This window comes from Strix uralensis, chromosome 2 (assembly GCF_047716275.1).
Source record: "Strix uralensis isolate ZFMK-TIS-50842 chromosome 2, bStrUra1, whole genome shotgun sequence".
In the NCBI taxonomy this organism is placed as follows: domain Eukaryota; kingdom Metazoa; phylum Chordata; class Aves; order Strigiformes; family Strigidae; genus Strix; species Strix uralensis.
Genome location: NC_133973.1, coordinates 137,092,470 through 137,107,757, shown reverse-complemented (window position 1 = coordinate 137,107,757; position 15,288 = coordinate 137,092,470). Strand labels below are relative to the sequence as shown.

General features: G+C 45.7%; 1 protein-coding gene across 5 annotated transcripts in view; it reads left to right on the top strand.

The window, feature by feature from the left end:
• The first annotated feature begins 1,657 nt into the window (after nucleotides 1-1,657).
• Nucleotides 1,658-15,288, top strand: part of FAM168A (family with sequence similarity 168 member A) — a 226,631-nt gene continuing 213,000 nt past the window's right edge. For 2 of the 5 annotated variants that reach the window (XR_012627778.1, XM_074860545.1), the window contains exon 1: nucleotides 1,697-1,812. The gene's annotated coding sequence lies outside the window, so the exon portion shown is untranslated. Of the gene's footprint in view, nucleotides 1,813-5,459; nucleotides 5,476-5,538; nucleotides 5,556-15,288 lie in introns of those variants that run through there. The other 3 variants (XM_074860549.1, XM_074860547.1, XM_074860546.1) reach the window with 3 other exon arrangements.

The following is a 15,288-nucleotide window of genomic DNA, read 5'->3' as shown; positions in this document are numbered from 1 at the left end:
ATGTGCCGTAGGAAACTGGCGTCTCCCCCAGTGGGTCTCCCCTGTCTCCTCCTGCTGTGGAGGCAGATGGACAGAAGCTCTGGGGGTTCAGACCCGCTGTCCCTGTGCTTGAACCCAGGGAGAGTCACGGGTGAGGACACCCCAACTTTTGCTCTTTCTCTTACTAATACACATCTGCTGTTGGGACGGGTCGGTACCTGGCTTGCAGGGGGGATAAAACCCCCACGGTGGGCTGTTAAAGAGCCCCCAAATCCTGCTGGAGGCTCCTTTTACACCATTGGGCATCACTCTGGCTGAGCACGGTGCCACCAGCATCCTGAACCCTGTGGGAGAAACGTGCAAGGAGAAATGTTTCCTTTGACACAGTTTTCACAACACTCTGGCATGTGCAGGGGGGGGTGAGAAACTGAAACGAGCAGTGTGGGTACAACCCTTGCCACCCCTGGGACACCCCTGTCCCAATTCCCTGATTCCACAGGGGGGTGTTCGACATCAGTCGCTCGGGAAACAGAATCACCAGCACAAATCTTCACAAAAAGCAAAATCCTTCAAACAGCAATGAGTGTTGTGAGGGACTGAGGAGGGGATTTGGGGATGCACCCCTGTTGGTGTCAGACCCTGGGTGAAGACCCATAGGAATTTAATTCTCCACCTCCCAGATACCAGCATTTCCCCAAAATACTCCTTTCCCGCCTTAAAACCAGGCCGCTGAGCCGCAGTGACGGTTTGCACCCACCTCGTAGCTGTACACCAGTGGGTGCTGCTGGTCCCTCCTAGAAGGTTTCCTGTGAATTTTTCACACCCGTTCGTTCCTGCATGAAAAATTAAAGTGCTCGTTGGAGTTCCCGGAGAAGGGCCCTTTCCCCCTTCCTGGGCCATGGGGGACCAGCACCTGCCTTCCCCAAATATTGAGGGGGTGGCTGCCCCCCCCGAATGTGGGGCACAGGGTTTCAGCAGGGAAGGGAGCAGGCCCAGGCTGGGGTCTGCACCCCACTGCTGCCAGCACTGGAGAGGGAGGGTGAGGAGGGTTTTTTTTTTTTTGCGGGGGGGGTGCAGCAGAATGGGCTGCTGGCGGGGAAAGGGGCGAGGGGCTGGTTTGGGGTGTGAGGAGACGGGGCAAAGCCAGGCCACGGCAGGAGGAGGAGGCGGTGGGAGTCGCTGGGGGTGGGGGGGGGAGCAGGCCAAGGCCGGGCCCTGAGGCTCTCCCCCCGTCTCCCGCCGCGGGCCTGTGGCCCGGCTCTCACCGGGCGACCCGCGGGACCGTCTCCGGGGCCGGCGGAACCCCGCCTTGCACGGCCCGGTGGGGATTCCCCGCCACGGCCCGCGGCCTCCCCTCAGCCCGCCCGGACCACAACTCCCGCCATGCCCCGCCGCACTACAACTCCCGGCATGCCTCGCGCCTCCCCCGCCCTCACAGCGTCCCGCCGCACTACAGCTCCCAGCAGGCAGCGCGGCCGCACTCCACCTTCCCAGCGTGCACCGCGCCCGCCCGGGCCCTAGCTCCCTCCCCTCCCGCCGTGAGGACTACATTACCCAGCGTGCCCCGCGGAGGGCGGCCGGCGCTGAGCAGCGGCGGCGGCGCGCGGGGCATGCCGGGAGCGGTAGTCCTCACGGCGGCTGTAACGGTCCCGCTGGTACTCCCCCCCCCCCCCCCCTTTCGCCCGCCCGCCGCCGCCGCCGCCCCCTCCCCCACCGGCTGGCGGCTGCGGGCAGAGGCAGGAGCCGCGGAGCAGGCAGCGGGAGGAGGGGGAGCGCGCTGCCGCCGCCGCACCGGCAGAGGGGACGCCGCCGCCGCCGCCCGAGCAGCCGCAGGTGAGGGGGGGACCCCCGGAGGGCGGCCGGCAGCGGCGGCGCTGAGGGGGGGCTGTGGACGGCGGGTGGGAGGCGGCGGGTGACAGCGGAGGTGGGGGGGGGGCGGTGAGGGGACAACGACGACGACGGAGCGGGGGGGGTGTTGGCTGCGAGTCCCCCCGGAGGGGACAGGGCCGGGGGCGGCCGTGGAGGGGAGCGGGGAGGAGGGCGGGGGGGAGCATCCTCTCAGCACGGGGCTGTACGTGGCCCCCTCGAGGGTGAGGGTCACGCGTGGCAGAAGAGCCCGAGCCGGTGGGAAGGGGAGACCACCGCCCTGGTTGGGGGGGGGGGGGCAGACCCAGCGCCCGGAGCCTGTTGCCCCCCCAGAGCCTGTTGTCCTCCCTCAGCCTCGGTGGCGGGATTTGCCTTCAGCCCCACGGGGGATGAGTGCGCTCGACGCTCCCAGGTTTGGGCGTGGGGGGCACGGCGATGGGCAGGGGGTCGGGGGAGGCCTCGGGTCCCCTCACCAGCCGCCTTTCGGGGTGCTTGGGTCCACGGAGAACCCGCCAAGGAGCCGCCACCGCCGGGTCCAAGCCAAGTTTCACCTTCTCTTCGTGTGGAAGAAGGGAAATGGAGTGACCGGGCTCACGGGTGATTTTCTTCTGCGTGTGTCCAGCTCTGAACCCTCAGGAGATGTCGGTGTGGGGCTTGGGGCTGTGGGGTGCACCCCCAGAGATGGGGGATGCCACCGCTTCCCCGCGTCCCCACCGAAAATATCGAGAGGGGCACGTGGGGACGACGACGGCGGGAGCGATATAGGGGAATATTAACGAGCCCGCCAGCAACTTTATGGGATGGGAAGGGCCGAGTTGTGGCCGTCTCCCCCGTCCCGCTCCCCTTTGCGGGGGGTTTGAAAATGGCCCAGTTTTGATGAGAGGGGGGGATGTCAGCGGGTAACATCTGTAGCCTGAAAGCAGAGAGCGCAAGGTTGTGAAATGTAAGGCGGCGTTATTTTTTCTGGCTATGTAAAATAGTGTGTTCTATTCATTTTTATGAAAGGGGTCGTTATTTTCTTTCTTTGGGGGTTTATTTTTGGTAATAATTGCTTGACTACTTTGTTACTGGCATTGTGGTTTTCAGGGCAATGAAGCCCATCGCTATATTGTGGATTAATAATGCCAAAAAGGTGCTTGGCTTCAGTCCTTTATAGAAAGCGGAGGAGCCTCGAAGTATGGAAATGAAATAAATATTCATTATCAAAAAAAGGTTTTGTACTGTGTTGGATTTTGGGGGGGATTTTTTCCCCCCCCCCTACACATTGTGATGATAAGCTTTCAGGTTATGGCTTGTATTTCCATAGACTGAATTTCATTCAAAAGGCATTCATTTAGAGCTGAATACTGTCAAATGTAGAAAAATGAGCAGGTTGAGGATTTTTTTTTTCCCCCCTCTCCTGGACAAAGGCATGTTGTCCTAACCAGAAAGAAACCCCAAGTGATTCTATTTATGTTTTAATCAAAATATGATTTAAGATGCAGTGGTGTGTTTATTCTTGCTGTTAAACAGCGATGAAGGAAGCTAAAGCTTTTTTTTTTTTTTTTTTTCCCCCCTTTTTTTTTTTTTAAGGAATGTGAATGATGGAAACATCTTTAGGGAAACATTTTGCTGGACTTGATTGCATCAACCGCATTATTTCATGAAATGTTAACTGTGAAGTGGTTGTTGATTAGAACTCAAATTGAGGAGTGATGTTGAGCAATGTAAAGAAAAAGAAAATTAGTATTAGGAGGCGAAATGCTTTTTTTTTTTTTAGTTCTTTCTGATTTTGATTTTGAATTTTAACTGTTTCATGGATTCTCTTGACCTTTATGGTTGAGTACATTAAAAAAAACCCCAGCCAACAATTATGGTGTGAATATTTATTCATGCTAGATGTATGTAGTCATTAAAAGGACTGGTATCACTTAGCAATGTACTTTTTGGATTAAATATGTATTAAATCTGATTAACTTTTGTTCTGGAAGTTGCAAATATCAACTTACCTAGTTACGCATCTAAACTTTTTTTTTTTTTACCAAAGCAAATGTTTACATTTTTCAGAAGGAATCTCTCTCTCCCAAATGATATGCTTATAGTGGCCTTTCATTTTAGTGAATGTGTGCTAAGCATTTCAGATATTATTGTTCAGGTGTGTGAGTTTTTTTGTATACTCTTTAGCAGGTGAAAATCTCTGGCTGTTAGTAAAGACACACATTTTTGGAGAGGTAGATATATAACCCTTCTCCTTTGGAACAAAGGGATGGGAAGCAAAATGACTGCATGCCATGAAGGTGTTTTGGAATTGTTCAGTAATGGGAAATATTGCTTGGAGTGAGAAACGTAAATGATACACCTGTATTGCTTCAAAATTAATGTGAAATAACTATGGGATATGGTCATTTAGGGAGAACATACTGTAGAGATCCTTCCTGATCTTTGGTGATATTCATCTGCCAAATTCAATGATAAGTCTGCATTGCAGTAGGTGAACTATTTAGGGGTTTAAAACCCTTCTTTGCAGTTAAGTTTTCATGCTCCCTGTATCGGTAACCCACCGCACAGATAACGCGGACAAACAGAAGAGAAAGGTGACACTGCTCTTGGTGTTCCTGAAAACATTTCTCAGGCAAGTGAAAATGTTTCGGAGAAGCATTTCTGTGAAAGGCCTTCAGTACCTCAACTGAAACCATAATTAAAAGGATAATTAAATTGAGTCTAAATTGACTCAATCTGATCTGTCTAGAAGAGCTTGTGAACCTCGGTCTGGATGCATAGGTGCAAATGCAGCCACTTTAGGCGAGGGAAACGTGTTTAATCCAGGTTAGTGTCTGCTTTTGGTAAGTTTTCAAAGGCGACCACCGTGAGATTGGCACTGGCTCCTCTTCTGGGAAGCAGGATGTTCACAGCTGGGATGGAGCTCCTGGGTCACCAAGTCCTACCTGCCGTGAAAGCCAGCGACCGTGGCTTAAACATAATTCAATCTTATTTTAAACGCAGGTGTTTTTCTGCTGCTGCCTGTGGCAGAGGAGTATTTCAGACCTTTATCCTCTGGTAGTTAGAAACCTCCACGCTTCCACCCAGGAGCTCTGCTGATTTCCAGCTCAAGCGGTTGGTAGCAGTTGATGAGGCTGTCAGAAGGGAAATACAACTTTTATATCTTCCTTTCTGAGCTCACTCTTTCCTTCAGTCCGGATTATGATCTTCATTTGTCTTCCAGTCATGCCTTTTGGGCTTGATTGTATCTGCAGAGGCCCCCGATTTCCCTTTCCGTAGCACAAGTGCTCCGTGTACTTTCTGTTTCCTCTGCAATTCATAAAGCCTCTCCTTAAACCGCGGCGTTCTTAAGTGTGCGTTTCGGTCCCGAATTAGCTCCCCTCGCGCTCGCTGACGTGCGGCTGGACAGTGCTCCGCTCGGCTGGCTTTTCCTCGGGCTTCTGTGGATGCTTGAGCGCCGTCTCCTCGCGCCGTGGAGGTGCTCGGACTGACCCTTGTCACGAGGCGAGAGGCGTACGATGTCCTGCCAATCTCCTCCTCCCAACGCTGGTACGACAAAGAAGTATTTGAAGCATCCCCGAGAGAACTGTGTTATTAGCCAGCGTGCTCGGGGAGGAGTGACTCTCGCATCGCTTTCAAAGTGCAAACGAGGTAATTTTTGTACAGTGGCGTCTTTGATTTATTTGCGGGCGAGATCGTGTGTCTGAGGAGAAGCTGGCTGTGAAGGAGAGGTTCGTAACCATTCACGTTGGTCTCGTTTCTTAATGTACCGTGATCTTTCTAATCAATTAGATGCAATTTTGCTGCTTGAAATCCGTAAGTCATCATGTTCCATCCGTAGAAATATTCGATCCAAAATGATTGAATAAGTGTTCTTGTAGTCTACAGTATTTTTCCAAACTACATAAACAGCATTTTTTTTGCTGATTTCAAATGCAAATCAATTAGTCCCGTCTGATGATACTGGATTCTTGTATGCCATCATGCATCTCTCAATAAATAGATGAAGAATTTTGTTTCAGTGACAATAAATAAAATCCACCTATCCATTTTTTGCCTTTTGACGGTCTTTTAGGTCTTTGAATTAAAAAATATTGGCTCTTAATCTGTCATTTCTTTGGGAATAAATTTTCAAGAATTACTTCCATGTGACTTGACTACCTGCCAGTCAAACGGATGCAGTTCTCCAGAGGTGACTAAATTGTGTTACCTTCTTGTTCTTCCACTCAACTGAATCATTCTGTTCCTATTTTGGTGTTTAAAACATTGATATCCCTAAATATGAGAGGAAAATGTCAGTGGTGTTGCTATGTTTATGCGAATTCATGTAAACCTGATTTCTTGAGGAGGTAAGGGTGATGTGGCCACGCTATCTACCTGCCCACCAGTAATTCTGCACTCCCTTTGGCCCTTTGAAATGTGGATCAAAGTGCATAGGTGTAGAAGACAATCTAGCTTTTTTTTTTTTTTTTTAAGTTTTGAGAAAGTTGACTGCTGGGCAGAGGGGAGAGAATAAAATCAGAGCTTCTACCCAGGGAACAGTTCCCCTTATTTTTCTAGGAGACAGCATCTCGCTGGCTGGTTAGGTCACGTGCAGCTGGAGGACGTGTGGTCCTTTGCCAAACCCAGAGAAAAGAGGGAGTTTGGGAGAAGTTTGGAGCAGGTGGGGAAGAGCTTGGAAATATTATGGGGGTGGTAGTTGATGGCCCTCATGTAAAAATCAATAGGAAGTAAGTGCTTGTTCGTCTCGCTGATTTTGGAACAACATGTCGAGGGTATATATTGTGTATTGTTGTGTTCTGGTGTATTGATGCTTTGCTTTGTCGGGTGGATAATCTTGATGTGGGATTTTGTGTTTATTTACTTGGGTTGAATCGGAAGCAGCAGAAAGAGTTGTGAATTTTCAGGGTTTTCTTCTGTTGAGAGGCAGGTGTGCTTTGTGATGGGTGTCAGAAGCAAGAATCCCAGACCCATAACTAAGATCCTAGTCAGGGAAGATCCAGCTCTTAGGAAATATCCAGCATTTGCAGATCTTCTGAAATTTGTGGAAGCTCTTGAGTATGAAGCAACTTTTGAGAACCAGGCCATTTTTTTGGGGTCTTGGGCTCCAAGCAGGAACATGAATACACAAATCGGAGTCATTTCCAGATAGATTTTTAATATATAACTTCACTCAAACATGAGTGTTTTGTTATTTATCTATTTTTCTAAAATCTCTTTCTCATTGCCTCTCAGTCTGAAAGCAGGTGACATGGTTCGTCGTGCTTGTATTGAAGTAAACCTTCTATTTCTTCCCTCTTTCCTGCTGGAACCCTAAGGGAAGTGATGACGATGACATTCATGGCATAATAGTTTATTTTTTAAAGAACCATATAGGGAACGAGGTTCTGTTGAGGATGATGGTTTCCTCACAGTGTGAGTGGGGCTTGAATAATTTTTAAAAAGTTCCTCTGAGTTTTGTTTACTATGGATGTGTTGAAGACCCTGAGCACTGCAAAGGAATTTCAAGTGACTTGTGTGCTTTCTGGGAGGGAAAAATGTGGGTCTGTTGATGCTCTCCAGCAAACCATTTAGGAGGTTATCGCCGTAGGATTTGTAAAAGCTGAAGAACCACGTTCCTTGTCCTCTGTTGGAAACGCTGTTTTGTATTTGGCTGTACTTTCCCCCTGTCTTTCCTTCCTCTCCTTGAGTGAAACGGTTACGTGGAAAACTGAAAGGTGGGAAAATTAAAAGTCAGAGCAGAAAAATAGGATTTATCATAGCTTTTATATGATAACTTTCTCAATAGGAAGATTAATACTGGAGTGTATTTGTAGGCTGAACATTTTTGCCTTCCTTGTCTTAGCAAGGGTTAGGGATTTGGGAGGATTATTGAAGACAAGCTTAGAGTATTTTATGAGAGAAAAAGAACTAAACTGGCAAAAAAAGAATAGATGCCATCATGCCTGCTAGGCATGTCTAATTCTTTGATAAAATGGATAAAGATTGCAAACTGCAGCAAAAGTTAAAATAGACCATAACAGTTCGGGTTCTGCAGGGATTTTTTTCTTGCTTCTAATTTGCTGTAGAACTTAATAAAAAAGATCTGCCTCTTTTATGGCATCAGACTCTTTAGTTTATCTGCCATGAATTAAAGCACAGTATTTGGGCTTTTGCTTTCTTTGGCGTTAGATACCCAACTCTCTAAATTTGATAACGTGTGGGTTTTATCATTTTGATGTTGGAAATACATCCTGGAGACTAGTGAGAAGTTCTGAGCGTGGTCTGCTTTTTCCCCATTTTCCTTTCAGTTCTTCCTACTTGAATTTGTAGGCGATGACAACTTGCTTTTTTAATGGACAAGGGGATTTATGTGGTTATTCATAACAAACTCCTAAGACTTTTTTCAGTCCCAATAGATAAGTCTCTTCCTGTTCTGTGGGTCATCCTGTTCGATACAAGGTTTTTAAATTAATGGTGTTCTGTGTGTGCAAATGTGTGTGTGTGTGTATGTATATATATTTTTTTTTTACACGAGACACCTTGTTTTGTGTTATTGACAGGACAGAGTTGGAGGTGACTTGTTTAAATGTCCCTAGATGGGTACTACTTGGCGTAACCTGTTTCTAGAGATACTTGGCCCTAACTGAAGGAAGTCTCCAAGCATGTTTGATCTTCTCCTACCATTTAGGTGGACAAAGTAAGATCACTCATTACAATTGCTGATGATTTTTCAACCAAGATGAATATAGTGTCTATATGGACAGGCAGGCTCGAAGGACTTGTCCCCATTGGAAAGTATTTTGAATTAAGCTTGTGAGCATTTCAAGTGCAATTCCTTTGGAATAGGTCCCTATATGAATGTTTATTCTGTAGTAGTTTATTCTGCAAATATTTTTCTTCAGCTTCCTGTGTATGTCATCACTTAATGAGACATTTAATGGTTTTTGCAAAAACTACGGCATTTCACATATTTTTCAGGTTCAACAGCAGCTAGAATAAGAATTCCGTTTGGCCTTGTGGTTGTCTGGAGGAAGAAATCAGACTTGTCTTACGCATCCCCTACTCTTGTCCTAGAGTGGCCAGTGCTGTGTTCAGAGGGTGGTCACTTGGCCACGAGAACCGGGTCACCTAGATGCTCTCCCATCGGTCATCCTTGCCTCTTATTGTGGGGCAAGTGAGAGGTGAAACCAACGCAAGGGAAATTGGTTAAAGCTCAGGTTGGTTCTTGGTTTGATTTACAGTCACAACAGAATTTTTGAAGTCTTAAAATGCAGTGCCATAAATTTGAGAAATGGTTTCTTTTTCTTTCTACTGTGGCGTCTGAAACCCAGCTGCTGGACTTTCCTGGATAGCTGAGTCTTCTGAATATGATGTGATCTAATTTGGAAGCTCAATAAAATATTTCTTTTCATAAGAATTTTTTCACTGTGTATAACACGCATACACACAAATTGAAGTTGTAGAGAAGATATTTGGTTTGAGCTGACTCCTTCTGTGGTAGTAGACTCGTGTTTTGGGCTCAGTAGATATATGTGGTATCATATCTGTTCTGATCTGAGTTTCAGCTTTTCTTTCAGAATTCCTGGAGTTTGATTTTACATATGTGTTTGCTCGTGTTACCATCAAGAAATAATGGCTTAAATTGCTTTAGGCTTTGTAAAACGATGGAGAGTTTTACAGCAGATCGGTGTTATCTAGAGTTTTTGCTGGTTTGTGAATCAAAGCCCTCATTTTATGTTACAAACAACTTCTGAAGAGCAGGCATAAAACCCTCAGAGTTCTTGGTTGCTTCTGGATTGCCGTTTAGCCAAGTGTCCAGCACGAAGCATGTTGTTCTCTCCCTCTCTTCCACAGCACCACTGCGAAGGTGGTCCAAGTGGTGACCCCTTTCCTTTCTGATGCTGACTCTACCATGGTGACCTGCAGCTGTCCAAGCTTCTTGGAAGGTCTTTGCAGACCTCCCTGGATTAAGCCTTGCAAGATCCTCGTGCGTAGATATACTATCTCTGTTTTCACCATGGAAAAAAGGAGCCTGGAGGTTTCTTGCTGACAGTGCACAGCAAGGTTGGGTCAGATGCTGTGCTACTTCTCCCTCTGCAGAGCCCAGGAGATGGATTTGCTTTGCTTTGTGTGCTGTTGGCATGTGCTCAGATGCTGTGTTGGTGGCTCTCTGTATGGACTTAGAAGAGGGCTCCTAGAGCTTAAGGCTTAATTAGACTGACCTCCTCAAAACCACTTGGATTTTCACTGGAAAAGGAGCCTAATGACTATTTATTTTGGGCTGCTGTTTACCTTCTACCAGGACAGTCAGTCTTAGTTTGAAGATCTCAAGTCATGAAGAATCTGCTGCTTCTCTTGATATATTTTCAGCAAGTAATTACTGTCTCTGATTAAAAAAATAAGGCCTAATTTGAATTAGTTTCTAACTATTGCTTCCAAAAGCCTTTTCTTGGCTAAATTAAAGGGTCCTTTGATACCCAATAACTTTTTCTGTTGGAGGGAACTCACAATTCCGTAATCGAGTGGTCTTTCAGCTTTTATTTTGGGTAAGTTAAACATGTGACATTGAGCTGGGAAGTGACAATTTCTTGCCTGGCAGTATCTCAGATTTTGTTTCAAGGTCTCTGGCTTTCAGATTTTGTTTTCTGGATGTATTACCTTGCATTTGGCTGTATTTAAATCTGAGTGGCTTTTGCAGTCCAAATTGCTGTGTCTGGTGGGCCTGTCCTCTTCATCTGTCATCCAGAGGACCATTCGCAGATCTTGTCCGTGATTATATTAATTTTCGGATCTATAATGGACCTCTTGTGAATAGAACCCAGCTCCGTATCGAGCCCAGCAGAACCCTACTACAGCTAACTTTGTTGACAGCCGTTTTCCACGGATGACTGCTTTTAGTTATCTGTCAGTTGGCCAACTCGAAATCCATTTAGCGTGCTTTGTTGACATAGTAAGAGTGGTAATTTTTTAATCAAGATGTCGTGCTCAACAAAAGTTTGCCTGTTACATTGCAGCAGTTACCTTTATCAACCTGCTTTTGAATCTCATCTAAGAACGAAAGCTGCTTTGTTTGACAAGGCCTATTTTCCATAACATTGCGCTGTCATTAATTTTGTTCCTGTCCTTTTTAAGTCTAGGTCAAGTCTGTTTGAGTTTTCCCTTATTTTGTCCAGAGCCTGATAGTTACTTGAGTCTTCTTTTTGCCCTCCCCTGATGTTGTCATGTTAGAAGGGTTTGTCTTCCAAATTTTCTCCTACATTCAAAAAAATACTGAAGATGAAGCCTCGTGGTCTCAGAAATGTTGGGGCTCTTTAGAGGATTCTTTGAGGACTCTCAGGTTCAACAGCCTGGTCCTCTGAGGCACCTTCTCGTGCTGAAATGCAGAGACCCTGGGAGACTTTTCAGTCCTTTCCCCTCCTTGAGACAAGATGAAGTGTCTCTAGAGCATCCCTGGCAAATATATTTCTAATTTTTCCTTAAAATCTTCCAGTTTAGGAGGTACCCAGCCTCCTTAGGTAGTGGGTGATTAACCAATTTAGTGAAAAGCTTTTCCCATATCTTATTTCTCTGGCAAATAAAGACACTTTGCTTCACTCCAGAGGATGTGCAAAATAACCCATCCCTGTTGTCTCCATTGTTACTGATGGGAGTGTGTTATGTTCTCCTTCAGTTTTCTTTCCTCTAGGCTGAACACGGTCCTTTAATCTCTTCTCATGGATCATATTGTTTCCAAATCTCTTTATTATTTTTGCAGCTTTCCTCTGTACTCTGATGTGTTTACTTCTCTCCGTACACAGACTCGGTACTCTGTGGCCTTGTCAGTGTTGTATAAAATGAAGTAATGCTATTTTCCATGTGGCACTCTATTAAAACAATCTGAATTGCCTCTTTTTTTTTTTTTTTTAAATCTCTTGTATTGTTGACTTACATTAATTTCTGATACAACATACTCTCTAGGTTATTTTCTCTTGTCCAGCAGCCTAGCTAGCTATTCTCCACCTGCGCAGCGTACGCTGCTCTTGCACTTGTCTTTATTGAGTTTCACCAGGCTATTTTCGTTTGACACAATTTGATCTTGACGCGTCAGTGTTGTTTCATTTTTGTGCTTTATCCCGTACTTGCTTTTATATAGGTTGCTTAATAATTTTTCTAGTATCTTCCCATTGATTGCAGGGGGAGTTAAATCTCTGATTTGTTTTAGCTTTTCCAAACTCTTCTTTGTAGCTATTTCCTTTTTGATCCCAAAAGCATTTTGAAACTTTGTGAGTGAATATAAGTGGATCATCTATATGCAAATTCCTTAATTTTTCCTCTGCTAAGTTGTATTTGTGAAAAATCAACATCTTAAGTGATGCCTGTTTTCATTATGTTGATATTTCATTAAGATGATAACTAAAAACTACAAACGTCATACAAGTTAAAATCAATTATTTAAATCAAGACATTCTGCAATCTTGATTGAATTACTAGACTTAGATATATTTAAATGTGAGTCTGTTCTTTTTCTCCGCTGTCAAGATTTCCAGTCCAGTGATTACCGCAGCTTTATTGCTTGTAATGAGGTCCAAAATAGTTACTTTGTGTTATAAATTGTCACCTAGCATTTTGGGAAACTAATCCCCTATAATCACTTGCTGCGTGAGAGTTTCCGTACCCCTCCTGTCTCGACTGGAACCCCACATCTTTTTTTCCTCTTTTACGTGCCTATAGAGTTCATGTACCCTGCTCCCTGTCTGGGGGCTTCCCAGAACCTCCTCCTGGGCTTCACCCATTAAAACACACCGAGTCACTGCCGAGTTGCCCTGGAAATTCAGTTCTTCTGCGGTACTGATAACTGTCAAAGAGGTGAGCCTTTTTTTTCCCCCTCTTTGTAGGGCTATACTGCAGCCACCACTTCCCTTTCATATCTGGCCACCGTTGAACTAATGATTTTAAAGTCCAGTCACACACTCATCGCACCAGATCTTTTTTTTTTTTTTTCTTATTGCCGGTCAGGATTTTATTTGTTCCTGCTTGTTATGCAGACTCCTCGCACCCATATATAGCAATAGAAAATTCATTTTCTTTATGGACGCTCTTGTCTGACTTTGAACCTCATTTCCCCTTCGAAGTGTCCTTCTCTTGTGTTTAGCTTATTCCTTTCCTGGATGCATCAGCAGTTTCATCTGGGAAGGTGTCTTATTAGTTGGAAAGATGCTGGCTCTGCAATTCATGATCTCTCTGTTCCCTGCAATATTGTTCCATCACTCAAATCCAAATATTTTCATCCGTCATGCAGCCTTGTTCAGTTCGATGACCTTTTTTTTGCCTTCTCTTACATCTAGCAGTGGATGCATGTTTTAGCTCGGGGATCAACAACCTGTGGATGTGCAATCAGACTGTGAACGGGGTGCGGGGCTAATAGCATCGAGCATTTTGAGGTACTCCTTTGCAAGAGGCAGCACCTTGCAGTTTCTGACTCTCCCTGAGCTCTACGTTCAGCAAAAGCCACTGTCTTGTGTAGAAGCAAGATACCATTGACTAGCAGATTCCTGCCTGTTTGAGAGGCAGCTGCTACCAGATCCTGCTAGGTTTCTCTTAGCACACTCAAGCCGTAGCATGGGGAAGAAAAAGCCTGGCATGGCACCATACGAAGATTGCCAAACTTGACTTAGACTTTCCTTTCAGTTCTTTTCCAGGATCCCTGAAATCTTTTTTTCATCCGCTTAGTCCCAGCTGACACCGAGTTGCTGCTCCCGGTATGCACGGTTCCTTCTTTTGACCAGAGTGATTAGCCAATATTTGTGATCGTCTGTTGAAAGAGGAAATCGATGACAGCCAGGTATTTCTCAGAGGCAATCGTGCCGATCCACAGAGCATGTTTGCAGAGGCTGGTTTTTCCGAACACGGTCTGAAGCAAACAGCAGGAGACCATTTTGCTCGGTATTCCAAGGTCGTTTTTTCCTGCCAGCACTAAATACATGCGTGCCCGCACGCACACGTACACGCAGAGTTTTTCTGTGACTTACACCATGGGTGTTTCTCTGGCTGTCCTTGACTTTCTCGTGCTTTCCTGATGCTCTTCACTGACGTTTCTGGCTCTGTCAGTAGGCTCGACAGTGTGCGTATTCTCTCCTGTTCTCTGCGGTTTACATAGTTTCCCCTTCTACCAAAACAAAGCCTGATGCTCTGTGTTTTGTGTTCAGCCCTTGGGAAGCTTTTTTCACTCACATCTGTTTAAGCCAGTTTGTGGCCAGCCTTGCTGGCTTTAACCTTTTCATCCAAAATTCCACGTAACAGAATTGTCTTCGATGGAGACTTTTTGGATGAATTCATAATCTGGTTCAGCCTTGTGCTTTCACTTCAGGGGAGAGCTCTCTGCCAGAGAACCCAAATCTCCAACCTTTTTTGTTGTGACCAGTGTTTTGCTAGTGGTGAATGATGATCTCATGGTCAGATCGTGGGAGACTGGCATCTGGTTCTTTCCATGCCCCCAATTTCCCTCTAATTCACAAACCACATAAGTGGTGCCTCAGTTTCCCATGTGGAATATGGCAAAAACGCTTGGTAATGCCTGTGCCTCTGAAGATAGATAAATGAAACCTTGGGAGATGCCACAGCCATGACTTCCCCCCTTCTCCAGCACATGAAGGAATGAAAAGGTTGTTGACCCCGTGCTTGTGGTCGCCTGGTTGGGTTCCTCCGTTGTGCCCTATATGGTGTTTTTCTTTTAAGTTTTGTCCAGATTTCAGAACAGCACCAAATGATTCCGCTCACATGGAGATGGCTCTCGCAGAAAGTGTGTAACATCAATGCTGCAGAGACTATTCTGGTGTCTTACTCGTTTTGGTTTACAATTCAGACTGGTGCCTTTGATCTGCGAAACTCTTGATTTGAATCTTATCTCCTTGTGAGACCTCTTTCCCCAGGACTGTGCTGGCAGTCAGGATTAGCTGGGCTTTACTTCGTTAACAATCTTGTTTTTAAATCTGAGAGGACTTCAGCAGAATTTTCTCCTGGGGCAGGGGGGGCATTGATTCTGGAATATGTCTGTCTTGGTGTTATCAGGATTTTCTGGCTATTGAGATAAGCCACGGGGCTTATGAATCACGGAGTTTTCTTCCGACAGTGGCAACTGGAGGAACTTTTATGCGTCTTCAGCGGTTTTAGGTTTTATCTGACCTTCCTATGATATTACCTTTTTATTGTTATTTCATATTTCTTGCTTTGTATGTGTGTTTATATTAACCAAAAGATAGTGGGAAGAACCTTGGGGGAAAAAAGCCTTATTCTTTGGCTTTTAGTTTCTGCCTGCCCTCCTAAGATGCTGGCAGGGTACCAGAAGCATAGGCTGTCCTGAGGGAGGAGAAAACAGGGCCACACGAGCTTGCTCGATTAAGTTCTGAAAGCAGGAGATCTTTGTCTTTAAAGTTCGTAACTTGTTCTGGTTTAAAAAGAAAAGAAAATTGGAAAATTTTAAGGACCAACACGGCAACACACATT